This window comes from Ptychodera flava, chromosome 14 (assembly GCF_041260155.1).
Source record: "Ptychodera flava strain L36383 chromosome 14, AS_Pfla_20210202, whole genome shotgun sequence".
NCBI classification, from domain to species: Eukaryota; Metazoa; Hemichordata; class Enteropneusta; family Ptychoderidae; genus Ptychodera; species Ptychodera flava.
The window spans coordinates 22,646,414-22,665,360 of NC_091941.1; the positions used below are offsets into that span (position 1 = coordinate 22,646,414).

The window sequence follows — 18,947 nt, forward strand, 5'->3', positions numbered from 1 at the left end:
CAGTTTATTGTCACAGGGGTGGGAACAGAGGCAGTCTAATGTAAAACATGTACTTGATATTCCCGTCGGTAGCTCTCAAGCACACGATTTTTAATTCTTGTGTGAGTTGACCGTTTGTTCTCGCGAGAGTTAGCTTGTTTCAAAATGGCGGCGCCTAGTGATGACCGAACCAGGCTTTCAAAAGTGATCGAAAATAGTCATTTTGAACCAAATTTCATACTTTCTTTAGCAAAGATAGATTCTTTTGTCGCAAATACACATTTTCGAGTAGGATTGTGGTAGATGATATCTTTAATTGCACGCAATCCATGTAAAAGTATTCAAAATGGCCGCCTCCATGGAAGTGCTCTCTTTTCAAACTCGTAGGTATATAAAGATTCCATTCTAATTTTCGTGTACATGCGTTAGTCTTAATGCTCGCTTCGCAAGCGGCCTTTGGCCGCTCTCGCTATTATTATTATTATTATTATTATTATATTATTATTGTTATTGTTGTTGTTGTTATCATCATTATTGTTGTTGTTGTTGTTGCTGCTGTTGCTGCTATTGTTGTTGTTGTTGTTGTTGTTGCTGCTGCTGCTGCTGCTGTTGTCACCAGAAATTTTCATTTACTGTTAAACAGCTACTTTTAAAAGTTGAAAACCGCCTCCAAAACCCAGCTCTGCACTGGTGACCTTCGTATGCCGGTTTACTGCCGGTAAATCGACACGGGAGCTTCCTATCATTTGACCCTGGCAGTTGGCCCCGCCCTGATATATCAGTTCGCCCATATTTCTCAAAATGGCGTTGGAGAAAGGAGAGAGTGGATTTTTCGCGTATTGGTTATTGCAGTACAACTTGGTTACGTCTCTATATATGTTGGAACCGTGGGAGCGAGTGGTTCTCAGTATCCTTTTCTTACAATCGTTTGAGTTATCTTTGGTTAATTTTTTACTAATCAATGATTAGGGTTAATGTTCGAACAGACATGTTTTGACCACCGTGATGACATTGCCATGACAGACATTGTTGTACATTGTGTTCGCATGCACGGTTAGGTGGCGTGGGGTAGAGTAACCGTGTCGCTTGTGACTAGGTATACGCCGGGCAGCCCCTATGACACGTCGTTTTTTTTTCTGTGTCATAGTGGCTGTTTCTGGCGTATAAATAAGCACAAAAAGAGATGGTAAAGTAGCCGAGTATTCGTAGGCATGCGGTATCCATGAGATGTCCTCGGCCCCCAGCATAGTACAGTTGTAGCTAACGGCCACCCACAGGCGAGCTAGGGCCCAGGGGGGAGGTCGGCCAGGGTATGATTGCATTCACTTCTCGTGAAATACAAACTCTTTTATCAATATATGCTTTATACACATACTAGTTAAAGATTTTGTTTTTGTTCCGTAGTAGCTTGGATGTAGAAAATTTTGGTTACAGGTGGCAAAAATAAAAGTTTAGGCTGTTACAAGTAGTGTATGCTGTATGTGTACATAAAGTTTGTGCAAAATTTCCTGATTTCTTACTTAATCTAAATTTTCACAGCTGGTAAATTGTAGCTGACAGCCATTTGTTTTTGCCGGCTGCCGGCTATTTTTCTACATTTTTCTAGTAAAGGTAATATTCAGAGAACAGCGCGCTGCGGTCCACCATTTGTTGAGGGACCGTGACCATATCTATAGATCAGCCATTGTTGTCTTGTAGTTAGGTGGTATCAAATCACAGTCGCTTGTTAAGATACTATGCATACAGCAGCCTTTGCTGTGTAGCAGTGTAGCGAACCACAAGCCACCTTGGGTTGTATGGGTGTAAACTATAAGGTAGGTGGAAATTATCAAGCAAAATGCATGACATTTAAATCACATTGGCATGATAACGTTGTTAGGAACTAAGAAAGAAAATAGTATTTTATATTTTCTGATTGGTTGGATACTCCATTTAGGTAGTACTCCTGTGGCACATCCATGGAAACCCCTTCCAGTTGAGCCCGTAAAGTAGTTGACTACTTTTGTATTCGATTAGACCAGACAGTCCCTACCATGTGACCCTTGAGGTAAGTTAGGCCGTTGTCTGACGTAAACCTAGTAATCGACAGTGGGAGGGCAGCTAATATCCAAGGATGACTACGAAATGTTTATTCTACGATAACAAAATATAAGCTATTGTTGACAATCTAAAGGCAGAGTTTAAACAGTACCAAAGTTTTGCTTATATTTTCTACAAATCTGATTTGGCAATCAACGTTGTTCACCAAAAGATCTCGTTGCAAAGTGGTGTGAAAGTTAGAGTGTGTATTACGTGTTGATATTCCAGCAATGGTGTCTGCGTTAGATTTGCCTATTATACATGTAGGCCATGAAAATAATAAAACAATGAGAAACATTATTTTTTTCCATCTATGAGTTTGACAGTTTACTATGTGTTAGAACAAAAGAAAAACTTGTACAGTGTAGTTTTGCCATGCCTCAGGTGATGATCACCTTACTTAGTCAATAATGGTATAGGAATGAGCTTTTCAGTAGATTTCACATTTGCAATCTGACTCTTCCACAGACAATTAGACTTTAGTGAAAATATTAACAACAACTGATAAACAAACATCATTAAATGAATCAGGAAAATGTATTCACACCCTTTGCTAAAAATGAGAGAAGACACTAAAAAACAATATCAAGCTGCCTGGGAGCTTAAATTTTTGTCTTGTACTAATACAGTTGAAACTTTGATATACATCAAATACATGTATTTATTCATTTCAGTGTCTCATATGTTATGTTTATATTTTGTAGTATTTTTCAGACTTTTAATGTACAGTATTTCTGTAAGACCTTTAGTGTAATTTGCATCCAGATCCCGGAGAGGATGTCTTCATCAAAGGATGACATTGCATTATAATACATTACATTACAGTATATTACTTACCCAAATCCTTTCAGGCCTGACTTTTTGGTAAAGTACAAGAACTACCCCTATTTATAGGGGTTACACTGGGATGTCCAGCCTGCTATAAATAGGTACTGTTGTCACCAAGTTCATGCTTCTTCAGCAATTTGTATAAGATAAGCTGTCCAGTTTGGTGTGTGACTACTTCTGCACTTAATTTGGCTTTGGTGACTAAGGTTTTGTGTAACCAAGTTTCCACGCTCTGACTCACAGCTTTTATTTTGTCATTGATCTTTCTCGGTCCATATACGTCTGTTTTATCTCTATAATCAGGCATAGATATGAGTTACCGGATATAGGTTTTGCAATCTCACCACCAACAAAACAAAGTTTGCTGAAGTCTGTCAGTTCAATTTGCTCTATTAATTTAAGCCATTGATAAGCCTGGAGAATTGTGGCAGTTCTATATTTACTGAATTTCACTCCACAGAAGAAGTGTGGTTTTCAAATTGTCAGAAGAGTGATAGTTTATAAGCAGAGTGAGAGTTCAGACCTTTGCATTTTTACAATGAACACTGTCAATAAGATCTCAATATCGTTAGAGAAGCATGGAACATCACTCGATGACTTGATAGTCAATCCATAGGATAATTGTGTGTTCATGCTTCAGTGTGATCCCACCAAAAAGCGACCTGCTTACACTTCATTGTAATAAAGTTCTAATTTAGACTCAGTGTAAGTACCATAAAAACCCTATCAATTCAACCAGAAAAAATATGTACGATTTTAAATTGTTGAGTCAGAAAATTAACACAGCCAAAATAAATTTTGTGGCCAAGTTATTATGGATTTCAACTTTTTTGACAGTTCACAAGTGATATGCTTACCATCCTTGATGACTGAAATATATAAAGGTGACTTTCCTTAAGTCCAGACTTTCACATGCTGTATTGTACATTGTATTGTTCTATTTATTTTATCATAAATAAAATGTTAAAAACAGCTTGTCTTGATTGGTTGGTCAGATTGTTAAAGATTGAGAAAGTCCCAATTTCCATCCGTGGTTGAACTGATAAGGGTTAAATAAAATTACTTTTCGAGAAAAAAATACCGTGGTCAAATTAATAGAGTGGTTGAATTGATAAAGTTTTTTACAGTATTATTTATTTTTATTATACAATGGCTGTGTCAGTACAAATGTGAAGGTTTCAAAAAGTGTCAGTGGTGCCCAGTACAAAATCAGTAACTGCTGCTGATTTAATTCAAGAAACCATAATTTTCACTTGTTAATTTAAAGTCCTGATAAGCTTGCAGACTTGTGGCAAGTGTATGCCATTTTACGGTATCAAAGAACTTGGTGTCCAATAACTTGGGTGCGGAGTTCTTCAACTAGAGTTTGCCTTCAGGTTGCAAGATTGTGTTTGTACTGAAATGAAGTGTTAATGATTTGTGTAGGCTTTTAACTTATTCAATATTTACTGGATGGAAAAAAAGAAACAGGGGTGTCTTTTATTTGATATATGACTTATGCTTTAACCTTAATTTGCTGATACCATGAAATGTGTTAATTTGCATAACAAATTTGCATAATTTATTATGGTCCGCCTGAATCAGAACTAAATCCCCCCAAAATTTAAAGTAGGGGATGACATACCCCCTTGTGAGAAAAATCTGGAGTAAACACTGGAATATTAAGCACACAACTTATTTTCACAGAGCACAATAGAGGCATTGTGACATGTATTATTACAAGCAGTAGATCCTTGGTCGAGGGGAGATCTTCATGTTGTATCTCGAGAAGGGAACATATTTGTGGAGAGGATTGGTTGTGAAAAGATCACTGCATAGTTCACAGACCGAAATAAATAACATGATCCCAATGTTGCAATTCATCCTTGAAATCTTCAAAGAAATTGTGACAACAGTAGCTCAGCTATGCTTCAATGCTACTGCTCAGTGTTATTTTCATTTTTTTTTTTTTTTGGTTAAACTTTCAAGATAGTTACAACTTTAGACATTTTCTTCATTTTCTATTTTCATATAGTATTTTCATCATATGTTTTCGTATAATCTAGGAAATTTTCATCCCTTAATACCTCAACTATCCAGTTTTCTGTTCTCACAACATTATTATTTGGAGGCATCATTTCTTGCATTTTGTACATATATTTGCCAGTCAATCAAAGGAACATCTTTTCTAACAATCAGAAGGTCAAAAAAAATAAACATATAGATAACCTTTGAAGCAAATACCTATATCTGCGAATGACGCCTAGTTTAATAATTTACCTCCTGAATTGTCTTGATGTGTCAGTTGGTCACAGAATGGGTTTTGTAGACGTACTGAAGCTGAAATTGCTGTCTGTATATTTTCACTATTTGGTCATAACTGGACTGTACATAATGGAGCCGTCTGAATGTGTACTTGTGAGTATCCTTGTGGTAGAGAAGATTTTTGTTTGTATTATCATATCAAGGTCATATGCTGGATTGATTGTGTCCTTCTGTCAACTGGGAAGTTGCATACAGTTTTACACAATGTAGTCTGTGCTGCTGTAAATGGCAACCAAACAATTTTTATACTGTATTAGTTATTACACAAAGATATTTGATTTTTCTCTATTTAACACTTGAACTTTTCAACACCTCATCAGTTTTCATGTGCATATCTATATTTTAAAAACAATTAAAAATTAAAATTTTAATGCCAAAATGCTGAAGCACTGACATTTTTCTCTAATTTTGCAGATATGATGTAGTCTGCCATTTTTGGGTCGGTCTTAAGGGTATTTCAGTACATTCTTTGTTAAAAATACTGTGGCTCTAAAACTTTCTGTCATTTAGTCAATCTATCTGAAGTTCCTATCCATATTAATCAGGTTGTGTAGATACAACCATGGTTCTATTATTTTAAAAATCAATTGAAACTGCGTTTCTTCTAGGTAACAGATTACATACCATCAGTTATAAATTCAGCCTGGTAGAGTTATATTCTGTAAGACTTTGGCAAAGTTTTTGTCATGCTTGAGATAGTTGTATTGATGTCAAACAGCAGTGATGTCATTGTTACATGTAATAGACCAGGAACAAAGTCTCTGATATCATCAAAGTCTATTGACACACATGTTGCCGAACACAGGACACAATTTTCCAAACAACAGACCAGACATAGTGTATATCAATTCAGCTCTCTTTGATGACGGTATACTATGTATGGGATGTTGGAACATCTGATGTGGTAAGGAGAAATGAAGAGACAGGTCTTTGTGGCATGATCTAATTCATACATTACTATAGTAGAGTGTAATACATCATAATGAAAACTTGCATGTATTTACAGCTATGTTTTCCATGAAGCTGTTTGTTTCTCCATGATATGCAGAAGTGGACAAACCCAGCATTCTGTAGTTTCCTAACACATGTATTCAATGAAAACAAATTTACAATGTTGGCACAATGAAAACCACACAATTGTAAAATTAAAAGCAGATGCAGCATATTTGTTCACTTTTATACAAGTGACTATTTAAGCAATGCAAGAACTCTGACTATTGAATATCAAAACACCTTCCAGCTTTTACAGGTTGTCTATAGTTTCATATCCTGTTCAGTACTGAAATCACAGCGTTGATCAAACATAAAAACAGGAACCATGTATCACCCAGTTGCCATAACAAATGACACGTATGCATACCGAAACTTCACCCAGGCAACGGGCATCATGTGAACCCATGCCAAATCTGTTTGTATCCTTAACACCATACCCTTATCAGATACCGCATTCTGTATGCTGATCGCAATGTCATTTTACACAACATACCTGTTCATGCCGCAATATACCCAGATGTGCATCCAGTATATGGGATGGTCATAGCATCAACTGCATAAAGAAGAGAGAGAGAGAGAGAAACATACCAGCTGAGTACATGAACATCAACCAAGTCAAAGTGGTATGGAATTCAATAGTGTGCATTTTCAGCTTAGAGGTTGCTATTGCAGAGTTCATCTGATGTTGGACAATGAATTTACTTCTACAGAACTAATGCTGCAGCTTTCGTCTATCAGTAGCCGTGTGTGTGAAGCAAGAGAGACATGAATGTTGACGATAGAATACTATTGATGGAGTCTTCACATTCAGACTGCTACTCATAATTTTGAGGAATTTGCATGCATTCGTTTCCAAGATATTCCAGAATTTATTCCTGAATTTTCTTTAAAAATTCCTGAAGAAAGGCTGCAATGTACATTTCCTTTTCTTTCATCAAAATGGTCACTTTGGAGTGTGGTGTCATGGAAAATACTGCGTTGATGAATGTGACCAAATTGTGAAGTAAGTAGACTTACTGCACAGCAGTGTCACATGATGACTCGGTTTCCTGCATCATTTTGCCAAATGTGTATCCCATTACTCATTTTTGTACCTTTTGTACTCGTTTATCCCCTATTATGAATTGCTGCACCTTTTAAAAATTGTTTTCATCTGTGATTTTTAGTCTATGATACTTTCCTGCGTATTTGTTTTCTCTTTTCTGATTGAGGCTTTGTTTCTCTTTTCTGATTGAGGCTTTGTTTCTCTTTTCTGATTGAGGCTTTGTTTGGATAGTGATAACTTTTTTACTCCTTTTTACAATTCAATCATTCACCAAACAAGATATTTTACTTAATCAGATGTTTTAGATTTTGTGAAAGATTTCTCATGAGACCTTTTTCCGCGTGGGTCATTTTGTAGTGTACATCAAGGTCATGTTTCTATACATAAAAAAATGAGACAAAAATTAATAAATAAAAGCAAAAAATTTTACCCTAAATAAAGCCAATAGAATGGTGTTTATAAAAATCAACAACTGTTACTGGTCAAAGCCACCACCTTTTTTTCTGTTCATAAGTCCAGGGTATTCAATGACAGGGTTGTCAAAATGTACTTTTGAGGGAATCAGTTGTTTTGAATTTAAAGCCAAGAAATGGTCACTTTGTTTTCATTTTGTAATTTTCGTGAACTCTTTTATGTGAATGAACTTTGGAAAAAAAATGTTTTTGCATGAAAGTTGAAGCAAATTTAATGTCACCTTTCATTCATGCCTATTGCACATATTAGATGAGAAATAAGTTGTAATTCATGTTTTTTGTTTTATTCACAATGCAATATTTGTAAATTTTACTTGGTATCGAGGATCTGTTTTTCAGTTTAGGCCATTTAAAGAAAATTCTTTGTTTGCCGTCCTTGGATTTTTGATAAACCTACCTGCCAGCTAGGGAAAAAAACAAACACAGACAAAAAACACAAGTTAATTAACATAAGCTCAATTTTTAGCTCATATTTGGTATGTATATAAATACCAAAAAGAGCTTGTATGATGAGTTGGTGGCGTCTGTATTTATGTATGTATGTATGTGCGGATGTATGTTGGTCACACGCAAAAGCTCCCAAAACCGCTGCACTTACCATCACAGGATTTGGTGTACAGTTAGACCCAGGGGTTGAGATGTGAGGTTGTTCAAATGAACATGTCAGTGTCAAAAATATGCAAATGAGGTAAGAAAAAGGGGAAATCCTACAAATGTGGAGAGTGGTGGCATTAACTGAAACAGCCCACACATCTGAGTTGGAGATTCTGTAATCTCTAACCTATTTGTATGCAGTGTACCTATAATGAGTAGGTAGGGGTGGTGGCAGTGACAGAAACAGGCTACTCCACTGACCTTGAGTCATTTCCTGTCATTGTTCATGAACTTGTACATACTTACAGACCTGCTGAAACCATGAAGGACTGCATTGAAACATTCCTCTGCTAAACCTGTTCCTTAAGTTGACCTCCTGTACCTAATGTTTCAGACCATATTTACTTTTGTCATTCTTGTTTTTCTTGTTTAAATATTTCTTGATGGACCAATTCAAACCAAATATGAGCACACTGTACTTGACGGTATTTTTATTTGGTTTCCTTAGGAAAAATGATATTTTTATTTGTAATAGTGTTAACATTGTGTATGTTTTCTGAATTTTCTCTGAAAACCAACCAGCACACGGACGGCAAACAAAGAATTTTATTTAAAGTGCCTTATTAAATGGCTGTTTGGGATCTATTTTGTCAGCAAAGTATCCGCATAAGTTGAGTGTTTTATTTTGCATCACATGAAAACAAAGCAAGTGTGTAACACCTCTTTAAGAGCCATGTTGACTTGCAAGTGTGCTTTTATTTTTCATATCACTTTCCTTGTATTTTATTCATTATCTTATATTTTTTAAACTTTGTACAATTTTCTTTATTTGTTATTTGTATTTTAAAAATGCGAGGCTTTAACTGTCAATAAAAATAATTTTAGTTGTCTCAGCACATTGTCTTTTATGCTACACACAAACTAAAAACATCTATTGATGGTCAAGTTGAAAGGCATCCATTTATGCTATTTCTAGAAAAACAACTTTACACACACGATCAGAAATCTTAAACTTGTCCTTTAAATGTTAACATAATTCAGTTCGGAAACTGGAATGAATGTTTTGTAAATATCTTTTTTCCATTCTTTACTAATTAGATTAAGATGGCATGGAACATAACACCGCATATTTTGTTCAATATCACTTTTTTGGAAAGACTAATTCAATTTTCATCAATTTCTAATCCAAAATTAAAATATTGGTTGGTTTACCTTTAGCATGACAAAAAGTCATAAATTGGGTGAGAAAAAAGCGTAAGTTTATGCAAATCACCCAAATTGCTGGCTTCTCTTTCTCCAGTTTGCAACATTTCAAAAACATTTAACTCCATTCTGGCTGGGTCAAATTGTGTGAAATTTCGCATTATGTTCTTTAAATATATATATAACATAATTTTGTTTGACGATAATGTACTTACATTTGGAATAAATCATTTCAATTTTGCTGATCATGATTTTAATCAATTTTTGGATATCAGTCCTCCAACCCCTGCAAAGCAAAATTGTTTTACCTTCACTTCTAATTTCAAATGAGATTTGACATTTCATAGTGTGAAGTTTTTGACTTAAATTTTTCATCGATTATGCCAAAATTAATAATTTGCTACCCAAATATGTACCCCTTCATCTTTCGAGTATACTAACTTGACATTCTCTGCTTTTTGAAAATGAATGGTATGAAGCGGTTTTTGAAAGGTTATGCAAATTACCTGTCACGTGATAGTTATGTAAACAATGGTGACACTATGGTTATCAAAATGTTTCCCTATATCTAGGCTTTTAGAAAATGTATAATTTACGGAGGTTCTTAGCTTATTAACCACCAGAGAATTGTTAGATTAAAAAGGTCGATTTCTTGTCACTCGGACGGAAATAAGGCTGCGTTCACAAAAAACGGTTGGGGGGGGGGGGCTGGAGGAATTCAGGGGGGGGATTCGAAAATTGTGGGGGTAGTTGAGGGGGGGGGACTTGAAAATTTTGCTCTTCCTGTAGGGGGGGGACTTGAAAATTTTTGGGTCCCTTTTGAGTTTTACATTTTACAATTCCAAGTTTTTGTAGGTAATTCAATGAAAAATGAATACCATTTTTTATGTCATCTAAATGTTGTAATGTTAGTAATGATTTAACAACATCTAGAACCATTTTGTCACATTTCATGACTTTTATCTCGAAAAAATCTAAACGTGTGATTTGTCGTAAAAACAAACTTGAGCCTCGTAACAGGGCAGAAGCTGCAACTGTTAATGATTTCTGCAATATTTCTATGCAATATAACAACTACAGTTTCTTGCTATCTCCCTACAGCATGCTCAAACACACAATATTTAGTTTGTCGACAAAGCTTGTATATATAAATATAAATATGTATTTGGTGATAATTTAATTGGAGTCCAGACTGACAGTCGGTTGTAAGTGATACAAATGCATGGTACACATACATACATGTAGGCTGTGATAGCAAGCTGAATACTGGACAATTCAGCATGCTGTAGGGAGTAGAACAAGAACGCAGTTGTAAAACTGAACAAAAATATTGCTAAAATTATCAAAGTTAATACAGCTACTGCCTACGGGTAGTGTCACTATCAGATACTACCCTGCTACTGCAGTGTCACTGTCACTGCATACCTGAACAGTGACAGAGACAGCTCTGACTCTGATGTACATGGTAGTTGAAGAAGAGTTTTGGTCAAATGACACTCATGACAGTGAAACTCACTTGTACACAAGATCAGGCCAGAGAGCAACACATGGAAGAAAACATAGAAATGTTGAATTCTGGCATATGAGAATAATCAAACATTAAAGAAAAAAGATGGGGTCACCTTGCTTGATTTTCTAAATTTTCACACTCTTATTATAAAATGATACAGAAGTAAAACTTTGAATAGTAAAGACTAAAAGAAAAAATATGTGACCAAATGGAATTATTTATTTTTTAACCAAATTTGCAATTATCACACCCAAAATTTCAGAGATTACAACATTTATTTGATGGAATATTTTAACCTTCCGGTATTGTCAATTTTGAGTAGCATCTAATTCATATAGGTCTTGTAGTTTTGAAACAATTGTTTGGTAGGTCACTGTGCAATACGGCAATTAGCCAGAATTCACAATTTTCCTACTCTCTCATGATTGCATTTTGTGTGCTCTTCAACAGGAGCAAGTTGGCTTTTAGACCAATAAATCTAAAAACTTCACTGATGCATTTAAAGAACTTGCCTTTGGAATATGACTATACAAAGTGCTAATACAGGTAGTGTTGAACACCTGTTAGCAGTACGGCGCAATACATGTTTATTTTTTCTGCGCTCACATCCTTTACAAATATGCGGGCCTGTGATAGTTGGGGGGGGGGACTTGAAAAATTTTGACCATATAGAGGGGGGGCATTTGAAAATTTTTTAGGGTACTTAGGGGGGGATCTGAAAAAAAATAAGATTTCAATCGAGATTCCTCCAGCCCCCCCCCCCTAATCGTTATTTGTGAACGCAGCCTAAGTACAGCAAATAGTAACGTCATGCTAATGCAAAGAGTGGATCATTATGTGTTCTCCAAGATGGTGTCAGATGAAAAATGAAGATATGACATCAGCAGGATGTATAACAATTATCATGTAGCAAAGAATGAACATTATCAAAAGCTCCATCAGTGTCCATCAGTTATTTACCAAGGTGACTGTTTCGGGTATTTGAAAATAATATAGTCAACTGCCTTGGCTCCCCAAGCAGGACTGATCAGGTACCACCACAACTTAAGTTATTCGGAGTCTGATGTTATGTATGATGTCTTTAGGTGTTGTATTGAATTTTTCAAAAAGAAGAGGATTTCTTGACATAACTTTACGAAACTGTCTGATGATTTTACGTCGTTTTCCCGCCCGAGCAATGCGGAGATATTCTGACAATACAGTGCCATAAAAGATGTATGAAGGGATGTTATTTTCGCGATCTGGCATTCTCACTATGAAAAACTTGAAATCTTTGCGCTTGTCAAAGAGTTTATAGACAAATATTCCATCCACTATTGATATGTCCAATTCAAGAAATGTAGCATGTTGCCCATGATGCTCACATTTCAACTTGAGCTCTGCAGGATAAATTTGCTCATACGATCTACAAAACTTTCCACCATTATTTAGGAGACATATGTCATCGATGAATCTTGCGCATCAATGAAATTTCCGAGCACGAGCTATATCGGTATGGATGAGTTTTGACATGAATCTATACTCATGCCTGTGTAAGTATAAATTTGCCCATAATGGCGCTGGGTCAATATCCATAGGAATGCCTATGGTTTGTAAAAGCACTCTGTTGCCTATCTAGAAAAAGCTTTCTACTATGAGATGTTCTATGGCAAATTTTGGTGATGCTTGAGAAAAACAATAGCTCTGTTTATATTTGCGCCAAAATGTCTTTGAAGAAGAGAAATCAATAAACCTATAATCTATAAGAAGGGGAGGACAACATTTCCGGCAAAGTATGGACATGCTCCGATTTACACAGGCCAACCCCCTAATAATAAATGAAAGCTCCCATAGGTTTAAATAACGATTCCTCCACCCCCCCCCCCCCCCCCCCCGGGCCCGTATTTGATAATGCAGCCTAACTGCATTAATATAAGCTTTCATCGGGTTTTCGATCATGAAGTCTAGAATCTTTCTGTATGATAAATTTTCCAGTTGTCTGTGAATATAAGTGTTTAATGTTCAACTTACATCGACGTCTTGAAGCTAAACAATTTGTCCTATACCATAGACACATTATCATTCAATGACAAGAAATGTCAAAGACTAAAGTTGGCCAGTTTCTGATGAGAACTAAATTTTCAAATATATTTAGGCCTATTAATTCATTCTGATCTATCAGATCGTTATATCAAGAGTGTTACATGTTTTAATACGTCTAAACCGCTCGTCGGTAAATTACCATCTAGCAAATTTTGTTTAAAAATTTATTTAAAAACACGGAGCTAGGCCTAGCGGGTCGTACAATGGCACATGTAAGCCTATGTATATCTGTGAACAAGTTCGTTACTCGAGATTCTCCAGATCCTCCTTCCATACACTGTTGTTCTTAGGTTGAGGGCGCCCTTCAATTTTTCTACAAATATAAGCGACACTGAACTGAAGTTCCTCTTTGCAGGGTACAGAAAGATTGATTGATTTGGGGCCTCAAATATCTTACGAATACTTTTCCTGGAAATACTTATCTGCTCCACATTTCATAAAAGCCGCAATCCTCCAATCCCTAGTTCTCGCATTAGATATTTTTGACATTGTCTATTAACATGGTGCTAGTCTTTTGTTTTCCTTTGAAAGTTCAATCTACGCAATCAAAATTTTTTATTGAGATGAAGTCGACAAAGACCGAGACACGATAGCTGTGGCTGTTGAACATATTTTTATTAAAGGTTGTTTTATAAAAAGTGGACCTTACATCTCTTTCATGCCCCATAGCATGTATAAATATTGTATCATCCTCTACGTCCTGAGTTCGATGTCATTGTTGGCATGCGAATTATAGTCCGGAGTAAAATTAATTCGTCAACATCAACAACAACAACATAGCACGTGGCATTACACACATAAAGGCTGTATTGACAAGCTGAACATTCAAACATGACTTAAGGAATAGAACAAGAATCTGTAGCTATTTTCACAAATAACACAAAAATACTACAGGCCTAAAACCAAAAACAATCAGCGAACAATGAAGTCCACATTTCAGACAATCTGTTGCCTAACGGGCGAAGATCTTGTAAGGTGAGAGCGGGACCAACTTACTTGAGAAAGCTCATGGGCTTCGTTCAGGGTAATGCTTTTCGGTCGACGCTTTTTACTCAGAAATTATCATTCATTTGAACATTCAGTTGTCATGGTGATCAGCGTTCGAGAACCGTCGCTTTTCTCCAATAGTTTGTCTTACCACTAATCCTAGTGAAAGATGAAATTTCGCTCCGTCTGAAACAGCAATGATTCTTAAAAACTGACTATATAAGAGCGCTTATGTTTCTTAATCGTATTAGTTAGGAGTTGCCTAGTTGCCGGTGAACTTTGTGACTAAAATACACATTGCCTACGCATCCTGAGTAGATAAACAAATTGAGCCACCTGGCGGCTGTTGCATTACTTGGGATCACGTATACATAGTCGCTCCCATTCGTTAAAAAACAAGTTCGACTTTAATTTTAACGTTGGTTACCCGCTGGTGTGCGATGTCAACTCTCTGGGAACTTTATGACAAGACGAAGAAAACGATTTATTACTGGTATTTCCAATGGCTTATAGCGACTACTCTGTACGGCCTAGAGCCGATTGAGTATTTTGCGGTCTGTATCCTTTGTATGCTAAGGCGTCAAGCGCTACACAGTCAGGGGTACTTCGATCGGTTTCGAAAGTATGCGAGCTGAAGTTCATATCATAGCGTTCAGCGTTTTGGAAATTCAAAATTCTTTTCATTGAATTTTGCATTCAAATTGTTGCATGAGTGTTTTGACTGGATGCATTTGGAAAGGTGTGTTGCTCCATCAAAGTTAATGTATAACTTGGGAGATCGCAATCATTATTTCTAGTACCATGATGGTACGAGTGCGTACACATGTTGCTGGTTGGGCGAGTCTCGAACTCTACACCATATTAGCTGAGATCATAAGCTCATATATCTGTATATTAGCCTATGTAAACGTCGGTACGCGACCAGCTTCACATGTAACATGGTATGCGATTATTGCTGTAATAATTTTATAGTACGACGGGGAATGATGTCGTTGATTTACCAAAATATCATATCTAAAGCGAACTGAGTTGATTAATATGTAGCTCCCTATTCACATACAATTAATACTCATTAATTCGCACTACTTCGATGTGGCTGGCGTGACTTGTTCGCAACATACCTGTTTATTCAAAGCACGTCATAAAATCGCCGTCGACGTACAAATGAACGATGGGACTGATGGATTAAAAAATAGTCGTCATGGACATTTTTTACAATTTTACAGAGTGAAAATCCCTGAGTTGGTACGAGTGACTTGAATTCTAACACATTGTTTGGCCATAGTATTATGCATTATATTTACAAAAATGATCATGGTTGTCAAATAATTGTTCTCATTGTACAGAAAACGTGGACGAATTTTCAAATAAAAAGGAATAATGTTTGTACTGAGAAAGCCGGGATCCCAACTCAACTTGACGGGTATACTAGAGAATATCTGTCAAAGGCCTGCCTCGCCAACTGATAAGTCATCTTGTCCGCGAACACAGTGCTCAATCTTATCAGCTAAATTCTGACAGATTGAATTCCAATGATCGTTGGAGTGAGGTGTGAATAAATTCTGCGGTGTAATCTGGTGACGTATGATTGCGAAAAATTGTAAAATATTATAAACAAAAGCACAAGCATGAATATTTTCTTTCCAGATCGAAACATTTTCTGAAACTTTCGATGATGCTAGAGAAGATCCAAACCGCTAATATTCAGACCTATAATGACTCGATGGCCTCAGCCTGGCCTAATATTACAGACCATCAATATCACTAATGGTGTAGTGAGTCATGCAGAAATCGCGTTAATCATTTATTGGAATGGTATGTAATCCTGCGCACAGACTTTTTGTGCCAATATTTCAGTTTGTGTCGCTTTCATGGAATCGCAAAGTATTACCAGGGCATCGTTGCTTCCATCGTGCAATGTGGAGTGTCACTGCAGTTTCAATTTCTTTGCGGACGTAAAGCCAAAAAAAAAAATAAATTGTGCTGTTCCGATAACATGGTTTTCAAAAATAGTGTAGGTAGGTCGGCAGAGATTTTTTTTCCAAAATATTTTTATTTTTAAATATGCACTTTTCAGAAAAACGTTACACATGGAAGGCATGGCCATTTCCAGAAAAACGTAAGTAAAAAAAAAAAAGAAAAAGAAAAAGGAATAAAAACATAAAAGACGTCCTCGTTCAAGCAAAAATCAAATGCCAGGTAACGAACACGTCATTTTACGGGGTTGCTTTCTTTCTTTTTTTTTACTTCCATGTTTACGTAGCTGTAAAAAGTTTAGGGTCAGCAGGCAAAAAATAGGGTAGCTCGGGCTATCGGAACAGCACATTTTTTTCTTTGGCCTAAGAGTCAAACGCTCCGTTTTCGTAACAGTGGGTCACAGTTTTGTGGAGAGACCGTGGCTAGACCTACAATTACGGGAGCGATTCCCGCTAAATGTTGCCATGTATTTGATTAAAAATACTTGTCGAAGGCTTACGCTTCAAATATACTTTATAGTACCATCAGTAATTTACAGGTGAAGGTCACTCTGTGAGTCAGAGCTCGATGATAGGCACTACCTTTAGTTCGTTTTTAAATTCACTTTATTGTACTCGGAGATCCGCACTTATACAGAATTGTTCAGCCTTGACAGTTGTGAAATCAGATGCGATAATCTTCATCACCGTGGGAATGACCTGTTACTCGGCGTACGTCTTCCTGCCTTCACGGATCTGGATGCTGTTCCAATACATAGGTCTGGTGCAAGGTGAAGACCCAGTGGCCACATGACATCCGAGTGATAAGCATAAACCTGCAAGCGGACATTCCTCGCGACATTGAATGCCTGTCACGGACTGTGAGTCGGCTACGTGAGTGGACTAACGCCGTACCTGTCACCACTTAATTAATAAGCTGAGCACCATGCATCGTTTTCACAGTATAAATGTTTCGGAGCGAAAATTGCTATTTAGAACAGCTGGGGGACGAAAAGATCACTTACAAATAACCTAATGTGACATGTTGGGACACAGCATTGGAACTTTTCGCTGCAGCTTCAAACACTTGGTTGCCTTCGCGTAGAAATTGCATTGCTCGGGCTTTGTTAACTTTTTTGTTTGTTTTTTGGGTTTTTTTTGCTTTGTTTTAAAATTGTCATGAATAATGAGACGTTTCATGCAGTTCACATTGAATAATGAAGAGTTACACATGGAAGGCATGGTCATTTCCATCGTCTGTCCTGAGTTAGGTCGGGAGTCCGGTCTACCATCAAAGCCCATTTACACGTATTATTGGAGTCTGTACTGTTTTGGTACGTATAGGACAATATACTTTCATCAAATTTGTATTAATGTTAACTTGTCCATAAGCTTAATACTTCTGTAGACTGTAAATTCTATGCATTTTGTGAAAAACCCTCATTTTTGGAGGGAAATGTGAAAATAAAAAGCTTTTAAAAGTGACATATGCTGTATATTGAGTACTCAACACGAATTGGTCTGGCAAAACCGACCTATAGGCTAAAGTGTATCAGAAGCATGGAGCGGCAGTACACGTAATGGCACTGATCATAATCTGCCAATATCGGGAATTTGTGACAGAACCACCACTTTCCCTCTCCAAACTGGCTGCCCTCTCCCCGCCATATTTTTGCCTTCCTCGTCTGCAAACAACAGAAAACAACCGAATCACTGTCGCTTGTGAATCGATCCATGACAGTCGCTGTGTCCTACTTCTCTAAGGCCAAAAAAATAAAAATAAATTGTGCTGTTCCGATAACACGGTACATTTTCAAGACTAGAGTAGGGTAGGTCGGCAACTTTGTTTTCCAAAATCTTCTTATTTTTAAATATGCATTGTTTAGGGGTTCAGGGTGGTCAAACACTGGCCACATTTCCAGAAAAAATGTATCATACATATAAATGAAAAAAACATAAAACATCCTCGTTCAAGCAAAAATCAGATGCCAGGTAACGAACGCGTGATTTTACGGGATTCTTTCTTTCTTTTTTTTTACTTCCATGTTTACGTAGCTCTAAAAAGTTTTAGGGTCGGCCGGTTAAAAAATAGGGTACTAGTAGGTCGGGTTATCGGAACAGCACAAGTTTTTGGTTTGGCCTAATGCATACCACACAGTCGCCGTCATGTATCGATTCACGGGCGACTGTGAACCGAACCCTGCTCCCTGCTCTCAGAAAAGACAGAAACAAACTTCTTCGCCTGTTGATGGTAATAAATATTGCTCACCCTGACCCGCCTGATACAGTAAAGCTTGCACGCCTATTACGAAACCGCTTGCAAACATTTCTTTTTACGTGTATGATGATTTTGTCTCTTCTTGTGAACGTTTCTTTCATGCTTGAAAAGAGCGAAGTTCAGCAAACTCATCTAGAAGCTCGAAAAAAAAGGCCAGCTCTGACGGTTCTTTTCGTGACTTGTATGTACGATAGGCCTACCGTTGTATGGTTATTGTCATATCTGAGATGATTAGACGTTTCAGATAAAACTTACTTGAAAGTTTAAGGGAAACGGTCGTCGGAACTGCGCCTGTGCCAGTTTCTTGTTTACAATGTATTTCGTGCACGAAAATTAGATGCACCTCATCATCATAGCTACAACACCTTAATTATAGGATGTTGATTATGAGAAACATTTTAACTTTCATCAATCACCATCGTATCTTTGACAAAGTGTTTACATCGGTCGTATGGGTCCTATACATTTGAGCGCAGTTCCGACGACTGTGTGTCCTTAAATATACGACGAACTGAGAACTGATGATTAGATGTGATGTACGATGAGAGGTTAGGAATACCTATTGATTTTGCTGTAAATGTGTAAAGGGAGTAAAAGTACCTGAAATGGCAAGGTATGTGAGGGCGCTCTACAAAGT

At 36.9% G+C, this 18,947-nt stretch overlaps 1 long non-coding RNA gene across 1 annotated transcript; it reads left to right on the forward strand.

Moving 5' to 3' along the window:
* Positions 1 to 14,358: 14,358 nt before the first annotated feature.
* Positions 14,359 to 17,517, forward strand: LOC139149796 (uncharacterized). Its single transcript, XR_011556148.1, has 2 exons — positions 14,359 to 14,635; positions 16,722 to 17,517. It is a non-coding gene; the product is annotated as an uncharacterized lncRNA (long non-coding RNA).
* Positions 17,518 to 18,947: the final 1,430 nt, after the last annotated feature.